General features: G+C 28.8%; 4 non-coding genes across 4 annotated transcripts; all 4 read right to left on the bottom strand.

Annotated features, from left to right (window-relative positions):
• Window positions 1-2,782: 2,782 nt before the first annotated feature.
• On the bottom strand, window positions 2,783-2,854 carry TRNAC-GCA (transfer RNA cysteine (anticodon GCA)). The gene has a single exon. It is a non-coding gene; the product is annotated as a tRNA-Cys (tRNA).
• A 4,215-nt stretch (window positions 2,855-7,069) lies between these two features.
• TRNAC-GCA (transfer RNA cysteine (anticodon GCA)) lies at window positions 7,070-7,141 on the bottom strand. The gene has a single exon. It is a non-coding gene; the product is annotated as a tRNA-Cys (tRNA).
• Window positions 7,142-13,750: 6,609 nt separating this feature from the next.
• TRNAC-GCA (transfer RNA cysteine (anticodon GCA)) lies at window positions 13,751-13,822 on the bottom strand. Its single transcript has one exon. It is a non-coding gene; the product is annotated as a tRNA-Cys (tRNA).
• Window positions 13,823-19,475: 5,653 nt separating this feature from the next.
• Window positions 19,476-19,547, bottom strand: TRNAC-GCA (transfer RNA cysteine (anticodon GCA)). The gene has a single exon. It is a non-coding gene; the product is annotated as a tRNA-Cys (tRNA).
• Window positions 19,548-21,042: the final 1,495 nt, after the last annotated feature.

Raw genomic sequence — 21,042 nt, 5'->3', positions numbered from 1 at the left:
TAAAACTTAAGTAATGCACCCTCTTTTTTTTTTTTTTTTTAAATTACATTAAAGCTATAAGAACTTTACAAAGTTTTACATTGTGATTATTTTTTCTTTCCGATGCATTTTTCTTCTCTAAAAATCTTTAATGAATTCAAAAAGTACAGACAAATAATCAGGAATTTTTATTTTACAAGTCAATTCTTAGTTTTAGAGTCTTCCAAAGTGCTAAAAGTATCATCTTATAGATTTTTTACATTGACTTTTTACAGACAACGTTTTTCGACCTTTTGGCTGATTTTTTAATTAGATTTCATATGAAGAAAGCACATCAATATGCATTCAACGTTATATGCCTAAAATGCTTTAATGGATAAACAAGTAATAAAGCTAGAATTATTTGGTTTAAAAAGATTTATCTTCAGGAGGCACTCGGAGTTGAACCAAGGACCTCTTAATGTGCAGTCAAATGCTCTGCCACTGAGCTATACCCCCAAAACTTAAGTAATGAACCCTCTTTTTTTTTTTTTTTTTTTAATTACATTAAAGCTATAAGAACTTTACAAAGTTTTACATTGTGATTATTTTTTCTTTCCGATGCATTTTTCTTCTCTAAAAATCTTTAATGAATTCAAAAAGTACAGACAAATAATCAGGAATTTTTATTTTACAAGTCACTTCTTAGTTTTAGAGTCTTCCAAAGTGCTAAAAGTATCATCTTATAGATTTTTTACATTGACTTTTTACAGACAACGTTTTTCGACCTTTTGGCTGATTTTTTAAATAGATTTCATATGAAGAAAGCACATCAATATGCATTCAACGTTATATGCCTAAAATGTTTTAATGGATAAACAAGTAATAAAGCTAGAATTATTTGGTTTAAAAAGATTTATCTTCAGGGGGCACTCGGAGTTGAACCAAGGACCTCTTAATCTGCAGTCAAATGCTCTGCCACTGAGCTATACCCCCAAAACTTAAGTAATGCACCCTCTTTTTTTTTTTTTTTTTTTTAATTACATTAAAGCTATAAGAACTTTACAAAGTTTTACATTGTGATTATTTTTTCTTTCCGATGCATTTTTCTTCTCTAAAAATCATTAATGAATACAAAAAGTACAAACAAATAATCAGGTATTTTTATTTTACAAGTCAATTCTTAGTTTTAGAGTCTTCCAAAGTGCTAAAAGTATCATCTTATAGATTTTTTACAATAACTTTTTACAGACGTTTTTCGACCTTTTGGCTGATTTTTTAAATAGATTTCATATGAAGAAAGCACATCAATATGCATTCAACGTTATATGCCTAAAATGTTTTAATGGATAAACAAGTAATAAAGCTAGAATTATTTGGTTTAAAAAGATTTATCTTCAGGGGGCACTCGGAGTTGAACCAAGGACCTCTTAATCTGCAGTCAAATGCTCTGCCACTGAGATATACCCCCAAATCTTAAGTAATGCACACTCTTTTTTTTTTTTTTAAATTACATTAAAGCTATAAGAACTTTAGAAAGCTTTACATTGTGATTATTTTTTCTTTCCGATGCATTTTTCTTCTCTAAAAATCTTTAATGAATTCAAAAAGTACAGACAAATAATCAGGAATTTTCATTTTACAAGTCAATTCTTAGTTTTAGAGTCTTCCAAAGTGCTAAAAGTATCATCTTATAGATTTTTTACATTGACTATTTACAGACAACGTTTTTCGACCTTTTGGCTGATTTTTTAAATAGATTTCATATGAAGAAAGCACATCAATATGCATTCAACGTTATATGCCTAAAATGTTTTAATGGATAAACAAGTAATAAAGCAAGAATTATTTGGTTTAAAAAGATTTATCTTCAGGGGGCACTCGGAGTTGAACCAAGGACCTCTTAATCTGCAGTCAAATGCTCTGCCACTGAGATGTACCCCCAAAACTTAAGTAATGCACACTCTTTTTTTTTTTTTTTTTAATTACATTAAAGCTATAAGAACTTTAGAAAGCTTTACATTGTGATTATTTTTTCTTTCCGATGCATTTTTCTTCTCTAAAAATCTTTAATGAATTCAAAAAGTACAGACAAATAATCAGGAATTTTTATTTTACAAGTCAATTCTTAGTTTTAGAGTCTTCCAAAGTGCTAAAAGTATCATCTTATAGATTTTTTACATTGACTTTTTACAGACAACGTTTTTCGAACTTTTGGCTGATTTTTTAATTAGATTTCATATGAAGAAAGCACATCAATATGCATTCAACGTTATATGCCTATAATGCTTTAATGGATAAACAAGTAATAAAGCTAGAATTATTTGGTTTAAAAAGATTTATCTTCAGGGGGCACTCAGAGTTGAACCAAAGACCTCTTGATCTGCAGTCAAATGCTCTGCCACTGAGCTATACCCCCAAATCTTAAGTAATGCACACTCTTTTTTTTTTTTTTTTTTAAATTACATTAAAGCTATAAGAACTTTACAAAGTTTTACATTGTGATTATTTTTTCTTTCCGATGCATTTTTCTTCTTTAAAAATCTTTAATGAATTCAAAAAGTACAGACAAATAATCAGGAATTTTTATTTTACAAGTCAATTCTTAGTTTTAGAGTCTTCCAAAGTGCTAAAAGTATCATCTTATAGATTTTTTACATTGACTTTTTTCAGACAACGTTTTTCGACCTTTTGGCTGATTTTTTAAATAGATTTCATATGAAGAAAGCACATCAATATGCATTCAACGTTATATGCCTAAAATGTTTTAATGGATAAACAAGTAATAAAGCAAGAATTATTTGGTTTAAAAAGTTTTATCTTCAGGGGGCACTCGGAGTTGAACCAAGGACCTCTTGATCTGCAGTCAAATGCTCTGCCACTGAGCTATACCCCCAAAACTTAAGTAATGCACCCTCTTTTTTTTTTTTTTTTTTTTTTTTTTAAATTACATTAAAGCTATAAGAACTTTACAAAGTTTTACATTGTGATTATTTTTTCTTTCCGATGCATTTTTCTTCTATAAAAATCTTTAATGAATTCAAAAAGTACAGACAAATAATCAGGAATTTTTATTTTACAAGTCAATTCTTAGTTTTAGAGTCTTCCAAAGTGCTAAAAGTATCATCTTATAGATTTTTTACATTGACTTTTTACAGACAACGTTTTTCGACCTTTTGGCTGATTTTTTAATTAGATTTCATATGAAGAAAGCACATCAATATGCATTCAACGTTATATGCCTAAAATGCTTTAATGGATAAACAAGTAATAAAGCTAGAATTATTTGGTTTAAAAAGATTTATCTTCAGGGGGCACTCGGAGTTGAACCAAGGACCTCTTAATCTGCAGTCAAATGCTCTGCCACTGAGATATACCCCCAAATCTTAAGTAATGCACACTTTTTTTTTTTTTTTTTAAATTACATTAAAGCTATAAGAACTTTAGAAAGCTTTACATTGTGATTATTTTTTCTTTCCGATGCATTTTTCTTCTCTAAAAATCTTTAATGAATTCAAAAAGTACAGACAAATAATCAGGAATTTTCATTTTACAAGTCAATTCTTAGTTTTAGAGTCTTCCAAAGTGCTAAAAGTATCATCTTATAGATTTTTTACATTGACTATTTACAGACAACGTTTTTCGACCTTTTGGCTGATTTTTTAAATAGATTTCATATGAAGAAAGCACATCAATATGCATTCAACGTTATATGCCTAAAATGTTTTAATGGATAAACAAGTAATAAAGCAAGAATTATTTGGTTTAAAAAGATTTATCTTCAGGGGGCACTCGGAGTTGAACCAAGGACCTCTTAATCTGCAGTCAAATGCTCTGCCACTGAGATGTACCCCCAAAACTTAAGTAATGCACACTCTTTTTTTTTTTTTTTTTAATTACATTAAAGCTATAAGAACTTTAGAAAGCTTTACATTGTGATTATTTTTTCTTTCCGATGCATTTTTCTTCTCTAAAAATCTTTAATGAATTCAAAAAGTACAGACAAATAATCAGGAATTTTTATTTTACAAGTCAATTCTTAGTTTTAGAGTCTTCCAAAGTGCTAAAAGTATCATCTTATAGATTTTTTACATTGACTTTTTACAGACAACGTTTTTCGACCTTTTGGCTGATTTTTTAATTAGATTTCATATGAAGAAAGCACATCAATATGCATTCAACGTTATATGCCTAAAATGTTTTAATGGATAAACAAGTAATAAAGCAAGAATTATTTGGTTTAAAAAGATTTATCTTCAGGGGGCACTCGGAGTTGAACCAAGGACCTCTTGATCTGCAGTCAAATGCTCTGCCACTGAGATATACCCCTAAAACTTAAGTAATGCACCCTCTTTTTTTTTTTTTTTTTAAATTACATTAAAGCTATAAGAACTTTACAAAGTTTTACATTGTGATTATTTTTTCTTTCCGATGCATTTTTCTTCTCTAAAAATCTTTAATGAATTCAAAAAGTACAGACAAATAATCAGGAATTTTTATTTTACAAGTCAATTCTTAGTTTTAGAGTCTTCCAAAGTGCTAAAAGTATCATCTTATAGATTTTTTACATTGACTTTTTACAGACAACGTTTTTCGACCTTTTGGCTGATTTTTTAATTAGATTTCATATGAAGAAAGCACATCAATATGCATTCAACGTTATATGCCTAAAATGCTTTAATGGATAAACAAGTAATAAAGCTAGAATTATTTGGTTTAAAAAGATTTATCTTCAGGGGGCACTCGGAGTTGAACCAAGGACCTCTTAATGTGCAGTCAAATGCTCTGCCACTGAGCTATACCCCCAAAACTTAAGTAATGAACCCTCTTTTTTTTTTTTTTTTTTAATTACATTAAAGCTATAAGAACTTTACAAAGTTTTACATTGTGATTATTTTTTCTTTCCGATGCATTTTTCTTCTCTAAAAATCTTTAATGAATTCAAAAAGTACAGACAAATAATCAGGAATTTTTATTTTACAAGTCACTTCTTAGTTTTAGAGTCTTCCAAAGTGCTAAAAGTATCATCTTATAGATTTTTTACATTGACTTTTTACAGACAACGTTTTTCGACCTTTTGGCTGATTTTTTAAATAGATTTCATATGAAGAAAGCACATCAATATGCATTCAACGTTATATGCCTAAAATGTTTTAATGGATAAACAAGTAATAAAGCTAGATTTATTTGGTTTAAAAAGATTTATCTTCAGGGGGCACTCGGAGTTGAACCAAGGACCTCTTAATCTGCAGTCAAATGCTCTGCCACTGAGCTATACCCCCAAAACTTAAGTAATGCACCCTCTTTTTTTTTTTTTTTTTTTTTTAATTACATTAAAGCTATAAGAACTTTACAAAGTTTTACATTGTGATTATTTTTTCTTTCCGATGCATTTTTCTTCTCTAAAAATCATTAATGAATACAAAAAGTACAAACAAATAATCAGGTATTTTTATTTTACAAGTCAATTCTTAGTTTTAGAGTCTTCCAAAGTGCTAAAAGTATCATCTTATAGATTTTTTACAATAACTTTTTACAGACGTTTTTCGACCTTTTGGCTGATTTTTTAAATAGATTTCATATGAAGAAAGCACATCAATATGCATTCAACGTTATATGCCTAAAATGTTTTAATGGATAAACAAGTAATAAAGCTAGAATTATTTGGTTTAAAAAGATTTATCTTCAGGGGGCACTCGGAGTTGAACCAAGGACCTCTTAATCTGCAGTCAAATGCTCTGCCACTGAGATATACCCCCAAATCTTAAGTAATGCACACTCTTTTTTTTTTTTTTAAATTACATTAAAGCTATAAGAACTTTAGAAAGCTTTACATTGTGATTATTTTTTCTTTCCGATGCATTTTTCTTCTCTAAAAATCTTTAATGAATTCAAAAAGTACAGACAAATAATCAGGAATTTTCATTTTACAAGTCAATTCTTAGTTTTAGAGTCTTCCAAAGTGCTAAAAGTATCATCTTATAGATTTTTTACATTGACTATTTACAGACAACGTTTTTCGACCTTTTGGCTGATTTTTTAAATAGATTTCATATGAAGAAAGCACATCAATATGCATTCAACGTTATATGCCTAAAATGTTTTAATGGATAAACAAGTAATAAAGCAAGAATTATTTGGTTTAAAAAGATTTATCTTCAGGGGGCACTCGGAGTTGAACCAAGGACCTCTTAATCTGCAGTCAAATGCTCTGCCACTGAGATGTACCCCCAAAACTTAAGTAATGCACACTCTTTTTTTTTTTTTTTTTAATTACATTAAAGCTATAAGAACTTTAGAAAGCTTTACATTGTGATTATTTTTTCTTTCCGATGCATTTTTCTTCTCTAAAAATCTTTAATGAATTCAAAAAGTACAGACAAATAATCAGGAATTTTTATTTTACAAGTCAATTCTTAGTTTTAGAGTCTTCCAAAGTGCTAAAAGTATCATCTTATAGATTTTTTACATTGACTTTTTACAGACAACGTTTTTCGAACTTTTGGCTGATTTTTTAATTAGATTTCATATGAAGAAAGCACATCAATATGCATTCAACGTTATATGCCTATAATGCTTTAATGGATAAACAAGTAATAAAGCTAGAATTATTTGGTTTAAAAAGATTTATCTTCAGGGGGCACTCAGAGTTGAACCAAAGACCTCTTGATCTGCAGTCAAATGCTCTGCCACTGAGCTATACCCCCAAATCTTAAGTAATGCACACTCTTTTTTTTTTTTTTTTTAAATTACATTAAAGCTATAAGAACTTTACAAAGTTTTACATTGTGATTATTTTTTCTTTCCGATGCATTTTTCTTCTTTAAAAATCTTTAATGAATTCAAAAAGTACAGACAAATAATCAGGAATTTTTATTTTACAAGTCAATTCTTAGTTTTAGAGTCTTCCAAAGTGCTAAAAGTATCATCTTATAGATTTTTTACATTGACTTTTTTCAGACAACGTTTTTCGACCTTTTGGCTGATTTTTTAAATAGATTTCATATGAAGAAAGCACATCAATATGCATTCAACGTTATATGCCTAAAATGTTTTAATGGATAAACAAGTAATAAAGCAAGAATTATTTGGTTTAAAAAGTTTTATCTTCAGGGGGCACTCGGAGTTGAACCAAGGACCTCTTGATCTGCAGTCAAATGCTCTGCCACTGAGCTATACCCCCAAAACTTAAGTAATGCACCCTCTTTTTTTTTTTTTTTTTTTTTTTTTTAAATTACATTAAAGCTATAAGAACTTTACAAAGTTTTACATTGTGATTATTTTTTCTTTCCGATGCATTTTTCTTCTATAAAAATCTTTAATGAATTCAAAAAGTACAGACAAATAATCAGGAATTTTTATTTTACAAGTCAATTCTTAGTTTTAGAGTCTTCCAAAGTGCTAAAAGTATCATCTTATAGATTTTTTACATTGACTTTTTACAGACAACGTTTTTCGACCTTTTGGCTGATTTTTTAATTAGATTTCATATGAAGAAAGCACATCAATATGCATTCAACGTTATATGCCTAAAATGCTTTAATGGATAAACAAGTAATAAAGCTAGAATTATTTGGTTTAAAAAGATTTATCTTCAGGGGGCACTCGGAGTTGAACCAAGGACCTCTTAATCTGCAGTCAAATGCTCTGCCACTGAGATATACCCCCAAATCTTAAGTAATGCACACTTTTTTTTTTTTTTTTTAAATTACATTAAAGCTATAAGAACTTTAGAAAGCTTTACATTGTGATTATTTTTTCTTTCCGATGCATTTTTCTTCTCTAAAAATCTTTAATGAATTCAAAAAGTACAGACAAATAATCAGGAATTTTCATTTTACAAGTCAATTCTTAGTTTTAGAGTCTTCCAAAGTGCTAAAAGTATCATCTTATAGATTTTTTACATTGACTATTTACAGACAACGTTTTTCGACCTTTTGGCTGATTTTTTAAATAGATTTCATATGAAGAAAGCACATCAATATGCATTCAACGTTATATGCCTAAAATGTTTTAATGAATAAACAAGTAATAAAGCAAGAATTATTTGGTTTAAAAAGATTTATCTTCAGGGGGCACTCGGAGTTGAACCAAGGACCTCTTAATCTGCAGTCAAATGCTCTGCCACTGAGATGTACCCCCAAAACTTAAGTAATGCACACTCTTTTTTTTTTTTTTTTTTAATTACATTAAAGCTATAAGAACTTTAGAAAGCTTTACATTGTGATTATTTTTTCTTTCCGATGCATTTTTCTTCTCTAAAAATCTTTAATGAATTCAAAAAGTACAGACAAATAATCAGGAATTTTTATTTTACAAGTCAATTCTTAGTTTTAGAGTCTTCCAAAGTGCTAAAAGTATCATCTTATAGATTTTTTACATTGACTTTTTACAGACAACGTTTTTCGACCTTTTGGCTGATTTTTTAATTAGATTTCATATGAAGAAAGCACATCAATATGCATTCAACGTTATATGCCTATAATGCTTTAATGGATAAACAAGTAATAAAGCTAGAATTATTTGGTTTAAAAAGATTTATCTTCAGGGGGCACTCGGAGTTGAACCAAGGACCTCTTAATCTGCAGTCAAATGCTCTGCCACTGAGATATACCCCCAAAACTTAAGTAATGCACACTCTTTTTTTTTTTTTTTTAAATTACTTTAAAGCTATAAGAACTTTAGAAAGTTTTACATTGTGATTATTTTTTCTTTCCGATGCATTTTTCTTCTTTAAAAATCTTTAATGAATTCAAAAAGTACAGACAAATAATCAGGAATTTTTATTTTACAAGTCAATTCTTAGTTTTAGAGTCTTCCAAAGTGCTAAAAGTATCATCTTATAGATTTTTTACATTGACTTTTTTCAGACAACGTTTTTCGACCTTTTGGCTGATTTTTTAAATAGATTTCATATGAAGAAAGCACATCAATATGCATTCAACGTTATATGCCTAAAATGTTTTAATGGATAAACAAGTAATAAAGCAAGAATTATTTGGTTTAAAAAGATTTATCTTCAGGGGGCACTTGGAGTTGAACCAAGGACCTCTTGATCTGCAGTCAAATGCACTGCCACTGAGCTATACCCCCAAAACTTAAGTAATGCACCCTCTTTTTTTTTTTTTTTTTAAATTACATTAAAGCTATAAGAACTTTACAAAGTTTTACATTGTGATTATTTTTTCTTTCCGATGCATTTTTCTTCTCTAAAAATCTTTAATGAATTCAAAAAGTACAGACAAATAATCAGGAATTTTTATTTTACAAGTCAATTCTTAGTTTTAGAGTCTTCCAAAGTGCTAAAAGTATCATCTTATAGATTTTTTACATTGACTTTTTACAGACAACGTTTTTCGACCTTTTGGCTGATTTTTTAATTAGATTTCATATGAAGAAAGCACATCAATATGCATTCAACGTTATATGCCTATAATGCTTTAATGGATAAACAAGTAATAAAGCTAGAATTATTTGGTTTAAAAAGATTTATCTTCAGGGGGCACTCGGAGTTGAACCAAGGACCTCTTAATCTGCAGTCAAATGCTCTGCCACTGAGATATACCCCCAAAACTTAAGTAATGCACACTCTTTTTTTTTTTTTTTTAAATTACTTTAAAGCTATAAGAACTTTACAAAGTTTTACATTGTGATTATTTTTTCTTTCCGATGCATTTTTCTTCTTTAAAAATCTTTAATGAATTCAAAAAGTACAGACAAATAATCAGGAATTTTTATTTTACAAGTCAATTCTTAGTTTTAGAGTCTTCCAAAGTGCTAAAAGTATCATCTTATAGATTTTTTACATTGACTTTTTTCAGACAACGTTTTTCGACCTTTTGGCTGATTTTTTAAATAGATTTCATATGAAGAAAGCACATCAATATGCACTCAACGTTATATGCCTAAAATGTTTTAATGGATAAACAAGTAATAAAGCAAGAATTATTTGGTTTAAAAAGATTTATCTTCAGGGGGCACTCGGAGTTGAACCAAGGACCTCTAGATCTGCAGTCAAATGCACTGACACTGACCTATACCCCCAAAACTTAAGTAATGCACCCTCTTTTTTTTTTTTTTTTTTTTTAAATTACATTAAAGCTATAAGAACTTTACAAAGTTTTACATTGTGATTATTTTTTCTTTCCGATGCACTTTTCTTCTCTAAAAATCTTTAATGAATTCAAAAAGTACAGACAAATAATCAGGAATTTTCATTTTACAAGTCAATTCTTAGTTTTAGAGTCTTCCAAAGTGCTAAAAGTATCATCTTATAGATTTTTTACATTGACTATTTACAGACAACGTTTTTCGACCTTTTGGCTGATTTTTTAAATAGATTTCATATGAAGAAAGCACATCAATATGCATTCAACGTTATATGCCTAAAATGTTTTAATGGATAAACAAGTAATAAAGCAAGAATTATTTGGTTTAAAAAGATTTATCTTCAGGGGGCACTCGGAGTTGAACCAAGGACCTCTTAATCTGCAGTCAAATGCTCTGCCACTGAGATGTACCCCCAAAACTTAAGTAATGCACCCTCTTTTTTTTTTTTTTTTTTTTAAATTACATTAAAGCTATAAGAACTTTACAAAGTTTTACATTGTGATTATTTTTTCTTTCCGATGCATTTTTCTTCTCTAAAAATCTTTAATGAATTCAAAAAGTACAGACAAATAATCAGGAATTTTCATTTTACAAGTCAATTCTTAGTTTTAGAGTCTTCCAAAGTGCTAAAAGTATCATCTTATAGATTTTTTACATTGACTATTTACAGACAACGTTTTTCGACCTTTTGGCTGATTTTTTAAATAGATTTCATATGAAGAAAGCACATCAATATGCATTCAACGTTATATGCCTAAAATGTTTTAATGGATAAACAAGTAATAAAGCAAGAATTATTTGGTTTAAAAAGATTTATCTTCAGGGGGCACTCGGAGTTGAACCAAGGACCTCTTAATCTGCAGTCAAATGCTCTGCCACTGAGATGTACCCCCAAAACTTAAGTAATGCACACTCTTTTTTTTTTTTTTTTTTAATTACATTAAAGCTATAAGAACTTTAGAAAGCTTTACATTGTGATTATTTTTTCTTTCCGATGCATTTTTCTTCTCTAAAAATCTTTAATGAATTCAAAAAGTACAGACAAATAATCAGGAATTTTTATTTTACAAGTCAATTCTTAGTTTTAGAGTCTTCCAAAGTGCTAAAAGTATCATCTTATAGATTTTTTACATTGACTTTTTACAGACAACGTTTTTCGACCTTTTGGCTGATTTTTTAATTAGATTTCATATGAAGAAAGCACATCAATATGCATTCAACGTTATATGCCTATAATGCTTTAATGGATAAACAAGTAATAAAGCTAGAATTATTTGGTTTAAAAAGATTTATCTTCAGGGGGCACTCGGAGTTGAACCAAGGACCTCTTAATCTGCAGTCAAATGCTCTGCCACTGAGATATACCCCCAAAAACTTAAGTAATGCACACTCTTTTTTTTTTTTTTTTAAATTACTTTAAAGCTATAAGAACTTTACAAAGTTTTACATTGTGATTATTTTTTCTTTCCGATGCATTTTTCTTCTTTAAAAATCTTTAATGAATTCAAAAAGTACAGACAAATAATCAGGAATTTTTATTTTACAAGTCAATTCTTAGTTTTAGAGTCTTCCAAAGTGCTAAAAGTATCATCTTATAGATTTTTTACATTGACTTTTTTCAGACGTTTTTCGACCTTTTGGCTGATTTTTTAAATAGATTTCATATGAAGAAAGCACATCAATATGCATTCAACGTTATATGCCTAAAATGTTTTAATGGATAAACAAGTAATAAAGCAAGAATTATTTGGTTTAAAAAGATTTATCTTCAGGGGGCACTTGGAGTTGAACCAAGGACCTCTTGATCTGCAGTCAAATGCACTGCCACTGAGCTATACCCCCAAAACTTAAGTAATGCACCCTCTTTTTTTTTTTTTTTTTTTTTAAATTACATTAAAGCTATAAGAACTTTACAAAGTTTTACATTGTGATTATTTTTTCTTTCCGATGCATTTTTCTTCTCTAAAAATCTTTAATGAATTCAAAAAGTACAGACAAATAATCAGGAATTTTTATTTTACAAGTCAATTCTTAGTTTTAGAGTCTTCCAAAGTGCTAAAAGTATCATCTTATAGATTTTTTACATTGACTTTTTACAGACAACGTTTTTCGACCTTTTGGCTGATTTTTTAATTAGATTTCATATGAAGAAAGCACATCAATATGCATTCAACGTTATATGCCTATAATGCTTTAATGGATAAACAAGTAATAAAGCTAGAATTATTTGGTTTAAAAAGATTTATCTTCAGGGGGCACTCGGAGTTGAACCAAGGACCTCTTAATCTGCAGTCAAATGCTCTGCCACTGAGATATACCCCCAAAACTTAAGTAATGCACACTCTTTTTTTTTTTTTTTAAATTACTTTAAAGCTATAAGAACTTTACAAAGTTTTATATTGTGATTATTTTTTCTTTCCGATGCATTTTTCTTCTTTAAAAATCTTTAATGAATTCAAAAAGTACAGACAAATAATCAGGAATTTTTATTTTACAAGTCAATTCTTAGTTTTAGAGTCTTCCAAAGTGCTAAAAGTATCATCTTATAGATTTTTTACATTGACTTTTTTCAGACAACGTTTTTCGACCTTTTGGCTGATTTTTTAAATAGATTTCATATGAAGAAAGCACATCAATATGCACTCAACGTTATATGCCTAAAATGTTTTAATGGATAAACAAGTAATAAAGCAAGAATTATTTGGTTTAAAAAGATTTATCTTCAGGGGGCACTCGGAGTTGAACCAAGGACCTCTAGATCTGCAGTCAAATGCACTGCCACTGACCTATACCCCCAAAACTTAAGTAATGCACCCTCTTTTTTTTTTTTTTTTTTTTTAAATTACATTAAAGCTATAAGAACTTTACAAAGTTTTACATTGTGATTATTTTTTCTTTCCGATGCATTTTTCTTCTCTAAAAATCTTTAATGAATTCAAAAAGTACAGACAAATAATCAGGAATTTTTATTTTACAAGTCAATTCTTAGTTTTAGAGTCTTCCAAAGTGCTAAAAGTATCATCTTATAGATTTTTTACATTGACTTTTTACAGACAACGTTTTTCGACCTTTTGGCTGATTTTTTAATTAGATTTCATATGAAGAAAGCACATCAATATGCATTCAACGTTATATGCCTATAATGCTTTAATGGATAAACAAGTAATAAAGCTAGAATTATTTGGTTTAAAAAGATTTATCTTCAGGGGGCACTCGGAGTTGAACCAAGGACCTCTTGATCTGCAGTCAAATGCTCTGCCACTGAGATATACCCCCAAAACTTAAATAATGCACACTCTTTTTTTTTTTTTTTTTTTTAATTACATTAAAGCTATATGAACTTTACAAAGTTTTACATTGTGATTATTTTTTCTTTCCGATGCATTTTTCTTCTCTAAAAATCTTTAATGAATTCAAAAAGTACAGACAAATAATCAGGAATTTTTATTTTACAAGTCAATTCTTAGTTTTAGAGTCTTCCAAAGTGCTAAAAGTATCATCTTATAGATTTTTTACATTGACTTTTTACAGACAACGTTTTTCGACCTTTTGGCTGATTTTTTAAATAGATTTCATATGAAGAAAGCACATCAATATGCATTCAACGTTATATGCCTAATATGCTTTAATGGATAAACAAGTAATAAAGCTAGAATTATTTGGTTTAAAAATATTTATCTTCAGGGGGCACTTGGAGTTGAACCAAGGACCTCTTGATCTGCAGTCAAATGCTCTGCCACTGAGCTATACCCCCAAAACTTAAGTAATGCACACTCTTTTTTTTTTTTTTTTTTAAATTACATTAAAGCTATAAGAACTTTACAAAGTTTTACATTGTGATTATTTTTTCTTTCCGATGCATTTTTCTTCTCTAAAAATCTTTAATGAATTCAAAAAGTACAGACAAATAATCAGGAATTTTTATTTTACAAGTCAATTCTTAGTTTTAGAGTCTTCCAAAGTGCTAAAAGTATCATCTTATAGATTTTTTACATTGACTTTTTACAGACAACGTTTTTCGACCTTTTGGCTGATTTTTTAATTAGATTTCATATGAAGAAAGCACATCAATATGCATTCAACGTTATATGCCTATAATGCTTTAATGGATAAACAAGTAATAAAGCTAGAATTATTTGGTTTAAAAAGATTTATCTTCAGGGGGCACTCGGAGTTGAACCAAGGACCTCTTAATCTGCAGTCAAATGCTCTGCCACTGAGATATACCCCCAAAACTTAAGTAATGCACACTCTTTTTTTTTTTTTTTTAAATTACTTTAAAGCTATAAGAACTTTACAAAGTTTTACATTGTGATTATTTTTTCTTTCCGATGCATTTTTCTTCTTTAAAAATCTTTAATGAATTCAAAAAGTACAGACAAATAATCAGGAATTTTTATTTTACAAGTCAATTCTTAGTTTTAGAGTCTTCCAAAGTGCTAAAAGTATCATCTTATAGATTTTTTACATTGACTTTTTTCAGACAACGTTTTTCGACCTTTTGGCTGATTTTTTAAATAGATTTCATATGAAGAAAGCACATCAATATGCACTCAACGTTATATGCCTAAAATGTTTTAATGGATAAACAAGTAATAAAGCAAGAATTATTTGGTTTAAAAAGATTTATCTTCAGGGGGCACTCGGAGTTGAACCAAGGACCTCTAGATCTGCAGTCAAATGCACTGCCACTGACCTATACCCCCAAAACTTAAGTAATGCACCCTCTTTTTTTTTTTTTTTTTTTTTAAATTACATTAAAGCTATAAGAACTTTACAAAGTTTTACATTGTGATTATTTTTTCTTTCCGATGCATTTTTCTTCTCTAAAAATCTTTAATGAATTCAAAAAGTACAGACAAATAATCAGGAATTTTCATTTTACAAGTCAATTCTTAGTTTTAGAGTCTTCCAAAGTGCTAAAAGTATCATCTTATAGATTTTTTACATTGACTATTTACAGACAACGTTTTTCGACCTTTTGGCTGATTTTTTAAATAGATTTCATATGAAGAAAGCACATCAATATGCATTCAACGTTATATGCCTAAAATGTTTTAATGGATAAACAAGTAATAAAGCAAGAATTATTTGGTTTAAAAAGATTTATCTTCAGGGGGCACTCGGAGTTGAACCAAGGACCTCTTAATCTGCAGTCAAATGCTCTGCCACTGAGATGTACCCCCAAAACTTAAGTAATGCACCCTCTTTTTTTTTTTTTTTTTTTTTAAATTACATTAAAGCTATAAGAACTTTACAAAGTTTTACATTGTGATTATTTTTTCTTTCCGATGCATTTTTCTTCTCTAAAAATCTTTAATGAATTCAAAAATTACAGACAAATAATCAGGAATTTTCATTTTACAAGTCAATTCTTAGTTTTAGAGTCTTCCAAAGTGCTAAAAGTATCATCTTATAGATTTTTTACATTGACTATTTACAGGCAACGTTTTTCGACCTTTTGGCTGATTTTTTAAATAGATTTCATATGAAGAAAGCACATCAATATGCATTCAACGTTATATGCCTAAAATGTTTTAATGGATAAACAAGTAATAAAGCAAGAATTATTTGGTTTAAAAAGATTTATCTTCAGGGGGCACTCGGAGTTGAACCAAGGACCTCTTAATCTGCAGTCAAATGCTCTGCCACTGAGATGTACCCCCAAAACTTAAGTAATGCACACTCTTTTTTTTTTTTTTTTTTAATTACATTAAAGCTATAAGAACTTTAGAAAGCTTTACATTGTGATTATTTTTTCTTTCCGATGCATTTTTCTTCTCTAAAAATCTTTAATGAATTCAAAAAGTACAGACAAATAATCAGGAATTTTTATTTTACAAGTCAATTCTTAGTTTTAGAGTCTTCCAAAGTGCTAAAAGTATCATCTTATAGATTTTTTACATTGACTTTTTACAGACAACGTTTTTCGACCTTTTGGCTGATTTTTTAATTAGATTTCATATGAAGAAAGCACATCAATATGCATTCAACGTTATATGCCTATAATGCTTTAATGGATAAACAAGTAATAAAGCTAGAATTATTTGGTTTAAAAAGATTTATCTTCAGGGGGCACTCGGAGTTGAACCAAGGACCTCTTAATCTGCAGTCAAATGCTCTGCCACTGAGATATACCCCCAAAAACTTAAGTAATGCACACTCTTTTTTTTTTTTTTTTAAATTACTTTAAAGCTATAAGAACTTTACAAAGTTTTACATTGTGATTATTTTTTCTTTCCGATGCATTTTTCTTCTTTAAAAATCTTTAATGAATTCAAAAAGTACAGACAAATAATCAGGAATTTTTATTTTACAAGTCAATTCTTAGTTTTAGAGTCTTCCAAAGTGCTAAAAGTATCATCTTATAGATTTTTTACATTGACTTTTTTCAGACGTTTTTCGACCTTTTGGCTGATTTTTTAAATAGATTTCATATGAAGAAAGCACATCAATATGCATTCAACGTTATATGCCTAAAATGTTTTAATGGATAAACAAGTAATAAAGCAAGAATTATTTGGTTTAAAAAGATTTATCTTCAGGGGGCACTTGGAGTTGAACCAAGGACCTCTTGATCTGCAGTCAAATGCACTGCCACTGAGCTATACCCCCAAAACTTAAGTAATGCACCCTCTTTTTTTTTTTTTTTTTTTTTTTAAATTACATTAAAGCTATAAGAACTTTACAAAGTTTTACATTGTGATTATTTTTTCTTTCCGATGCATTTTTCTTCTCTAAAAATCTTTAATGAATTCAAAAAGTACAGACAAATAATCAGGAATTTTTATTTTACAAGTCAATTCTTAGTTTTAGAGTCTTCCAAAGTGCTAAAAGTATCATCTTATAGATTTTTTACATTGACTTTTTACAGACAACGTTTTTCGACCTTTTGGCTGATTTTTTAATTAGATTTCATATGAAGAAAGCACATCAATATGCATTCAACGTTATATGCCTATAATGCTTTAATGGATAAACAAGTAATAAAGCTAGAATTATTTGGTTTAAAAAGATTTATCTTCAGGGGGCACTCGGAGTTGAACCAAGGACCTCTTAATCTGCAGTCAAATGCTCTGCCACTGAGATATACCCCCAAAACTTAAGTAATGCACACTCTTTTTTTTTTTTTTTAAATTACTTTAAAGCTATAAGAACTTTACAAAGTTTTACATTGTGATTATTTTTTCTTTCCGATGCATTTTTCTTCTTTAAAAATCTTTAATGAATTCAAAAAGTACAGACAAATAATCAGGAATTTTTATTTTACAAGTCACTTCTTAGTTTTAGAGTCTTCCAAAGTGCTAAAAGTATCATCTTATAGATTTTTTACATTGACTTTTTACAGACAACATTTTTCGACCTTTTGGCTGATTTTTTAAATAGATTTCATATGAAGAAAGCACATCAATATGCATTCAACGTTATATGCCTAAAATGTTTTAATGGATAAACAAGTAATAAAGCTAGAATTATTTGGTTTAAAAAGATTTATCTTCAGGGGGCACTCGGAGTTGAACCAAGGACCTCTTAATCTGCAGTCAAATGCTCTGCCACTGAGCTATACCCCCAAAACTTAAGCAATGCACCCTCTTTTTTTTTTTTTTTTTTTTTTTTATTACATTAAAGCTATAAGAGCTTTACAAAGTTTTACATTGTGATTATTTTTTCTTTCCGATGCATTTTTCTTCTCTAAAAATCTTTAATGAATTCAAAAAGTACAGACAAATAATCAGGAATTTTTATTTTACAAGTCACTTCTTAGTTTTAGAGTCTTCCAAAGTGCTAAAAGTATCATCTTATAGATTTTTTACATTGACTTTTTACAGACAACGTTTTTCGACCTTTTGGCTGATTTTTTAATTAGATTTCATATGAAGAAAGCACATCAATATGCATTCAACGTTATATGCCTAAAATGCTTTAATGGATAAACAAGTAATAAAGCTAGAATTATTTGGTTTAAAAAGATTTATCTTCAGGGGGCACTCGGAGTTGAACCAAGGACCTCTTAATCTGCAGTCAAATGCTCTGCCACTGAGATATACCCCCAAATCTTAAGTAATGCACACTCTTTTTTTTTTTTTTTAAATTACATTAAAGCTATAAGAACTTTAGAAAGCTTTACATTGTGATTATTTTTTCTTTCCGATGCATTTTTCTTCTCTAAAAATCTTTAATGAATTCAAAAAGTACAGACAAATAATCAGGAATTTTTATTTTACAAGTCAATTCTTAGTTTTAGAGTCTTCCAAAGTGCTAAAAGTATCATCTTATAGATTTTTTACATTGACTTTTTACAGACAACGTTTTTCGACCTTTTGGCTGATTTTTTAATTAGATTTCATATGAAGAAAGCACATCAATATGCATTCAACGTTATATGCCTATAATGCTTTAATGGATAAACAAGTAATAAAGCTAGAATTATTTGGTTTAAAAAGATTTATCTTCAGGGGGCACTCGGAGTTGAACCAAGGACCTCTTAATCTGCAGTCAAATGCTCTGCCACTGAGATATACCCCCAAAACTTAAGTAATGCACACTCTTTTTTTTTTTTTTTAAATTACTTTAAAGCTATAAGAACTTTACAAAGTTTTACATTGTGATTATTTTTTCTTTCCGATGCATTTTTCTTCTTTAAAAATCTTTAATGAATTCAAAAAGTACAGACAAATAATCAGGAATTTTTATTTTACAAGTCAATTCTTAGTTTTAGAGTCTTCCAAAGTGCTAAAAGTATCATCTTATAGATTTTTTACATTGACTTTTTTCAGACAACGTTTTTCGACCTTTTGGCTGATTTTTTAAATAGATTTCATATGAAGAAAGCACATCAATATGCACTCAACGTTATATGCCTAAAATGTTTTAATGGATAAACAAGTAATAAAGCAAGAATTATTTGGTTTAAAAAGATTTATCTTCAGGGGGCACTCGGAGTTGAACCAAGGACCTCTAGATCTGCAGTCAAATGCACTGCCACTGACCTATACCCCCAAAACTTAAGTAATGCACCCTCTTTTTTTTTTTTTTTTTTTTAAATTACATTAAAGCTATAAGAACTTTACAAAGTTTTACATTGTGATTATTTTTTCTTTCCGATGCATTTTTCTTCTCTAAAAATCTTTAATGAATTCAAAAAGTACAGACAAATAATCAGGAATTTTTATTTTACAAGTCAATTCTTAGTTTTAGAGTCTTCCAAAGTGCTAAAAGTATCATCTTATAGATTTTTTACATTGACTTTTTACAGACAACGTTTTTCGACCTTTTGGCTGATTTTTTAATTAGATTTCATATGAAGAAAGCACATCAATATGCATTCAACGTTATATGCCTATAATGCTTTAATGGATAAACAAGTAATAAAGCTAGAATTATTTGGTTTAAAAAGATTTATCTTCAGGGGGCACTCGGAGTTGAACCAAGGACCTCTTGATCTGCAGTCAAATGCTCTGCCACTGAGCTATACCCCCAAAACTTAAGTAATGCACACTCTTTTTTTTTTTTTTTTTTAAATTACATTAAAGCTATAAGAACTTTACAAAGTTTTACATTGTGATTATTTTTTCTTTCCGATGCATTTTTCTTCTCTAAAAATCTTTAATGAATTCAAAAAGTACAGACAAATAATCAGGAATTTTTATTTTACAAGTCACTTCTTAGTTTTAGAGTCTTCCAAAGTGCTAAAAGTATCATCTTATAGATTTTTTACATTGACTTTTTACAGACAACATTTTTCGACCTTTTGGCTGATTTTTTAAATAGATTTCATATGAAGAAAGCACATCAATATGCATTCAACGTTATATGCCTAAAATGTTTTAATGGATAAACATGTAATAAAGCTAGAATTATTTGGTTTAAAAAGATTTATCTTCAGGGGGCACTCGGAGTTGAACCAAGGACCTCTTAATCTGCAGTCAAATGCTCTGCCACTGAGCTATACCCCCAAAAGTTAAGCAATGCACCCTCTTTTTTTTTTTTTTTTTTTTTTTTATTACATTAAAGCTATAAGAGCTTTACAAAGTTTTACATTGTGATTATTTTTTCTTTCCGATGCATTTTTCTTCTCTAAAAATCTTTAATGAATTCAAAAAGTACAGACAAATAATCAGGAATTTTTATTTTACAAGTCACTTCTTAGTTTTAGAGTCTTCCAAAGTGCTAAAAGTATCATCTTATAGATTTTTTACATTGACTTTTTACAGACAACGTTTTTCGACCTTTTGGCTGATTTTTTAATTAGATTTCATATGAAGAAAGCACATCAATATGCATTCAACGTTATATGCCTAAAATGCTTTAATGGATAAACAAGTAATAAAGCTAGAATTATTTGGTTTAAAAAGATTTATCTTCAGGGGGCACTCGGAGTTGAACCAAGGACCTCTTAATCTGCAGTCAAATGCTCTGCCACTGAGATATACCCCCAAATCTTAAGTAATGCACACTCTTTTTTTTTTTTTTTAAATTACATTAAAGCTATAAGAACTTTAGAAAGCTTTACATTGTGATTATTTTTTCTTTCCGATGCATTTTTCTTCTCTAAAAATCTTTAATGAATTCAAAAAGTACAGACAAATAATCAGGAATTTTTATTTTACAAGTCAATTCTTAGTTTTAGAGTCTTCCAAAGTGCTAAAAGTATCATCTTATAGATTTTTTACATTGACTTTTTACAGACAACGTTTTTCGACCTTTTGGCTGATTTTTTAATTAGATTTCATATGAAGAAAGCACATCAATATGCATTCAACGTTATATGCCTATAATGCTTTAATGGATAAACAAGTAATAAAGCTAGAATTATTTGGTTTAAAAAGATTTATCTTCAGGGGGCACTCGGAGTTGAACCAAGGACCTCTTAATCTGCAGTCAAATGCTCTGCCACTGAGATATACCCCCAAAACTTAAGTAATGCACACTCTTTTTTTTTTTTTTTTAAATTACTTTAAAGCTATAAGAACT

This window comes from Phyllobates terribilis, unplaced genomic scaffold (assembly GCF_046119375.1).
Source record: "Phyllobates terribilis strain yellow unplaced genomic scaffold, ASM4611937v1 Scaffold_1__5_contigs__length_1240528914, whole genome shotgun sequence".
NCBI classification, from domain to species: domain Eukaryota; kingdom Metazoa; phylum Chordata; class Amphibia; order Anura; family Dendrobatidae; genus Phyllobates; species Phyllobates terribilis.
The sequence above is the reverse complement of the archived record's forward strand: the minus strand, read 5'-3'. Positions and strand labels throughout refer to the sequence as shown.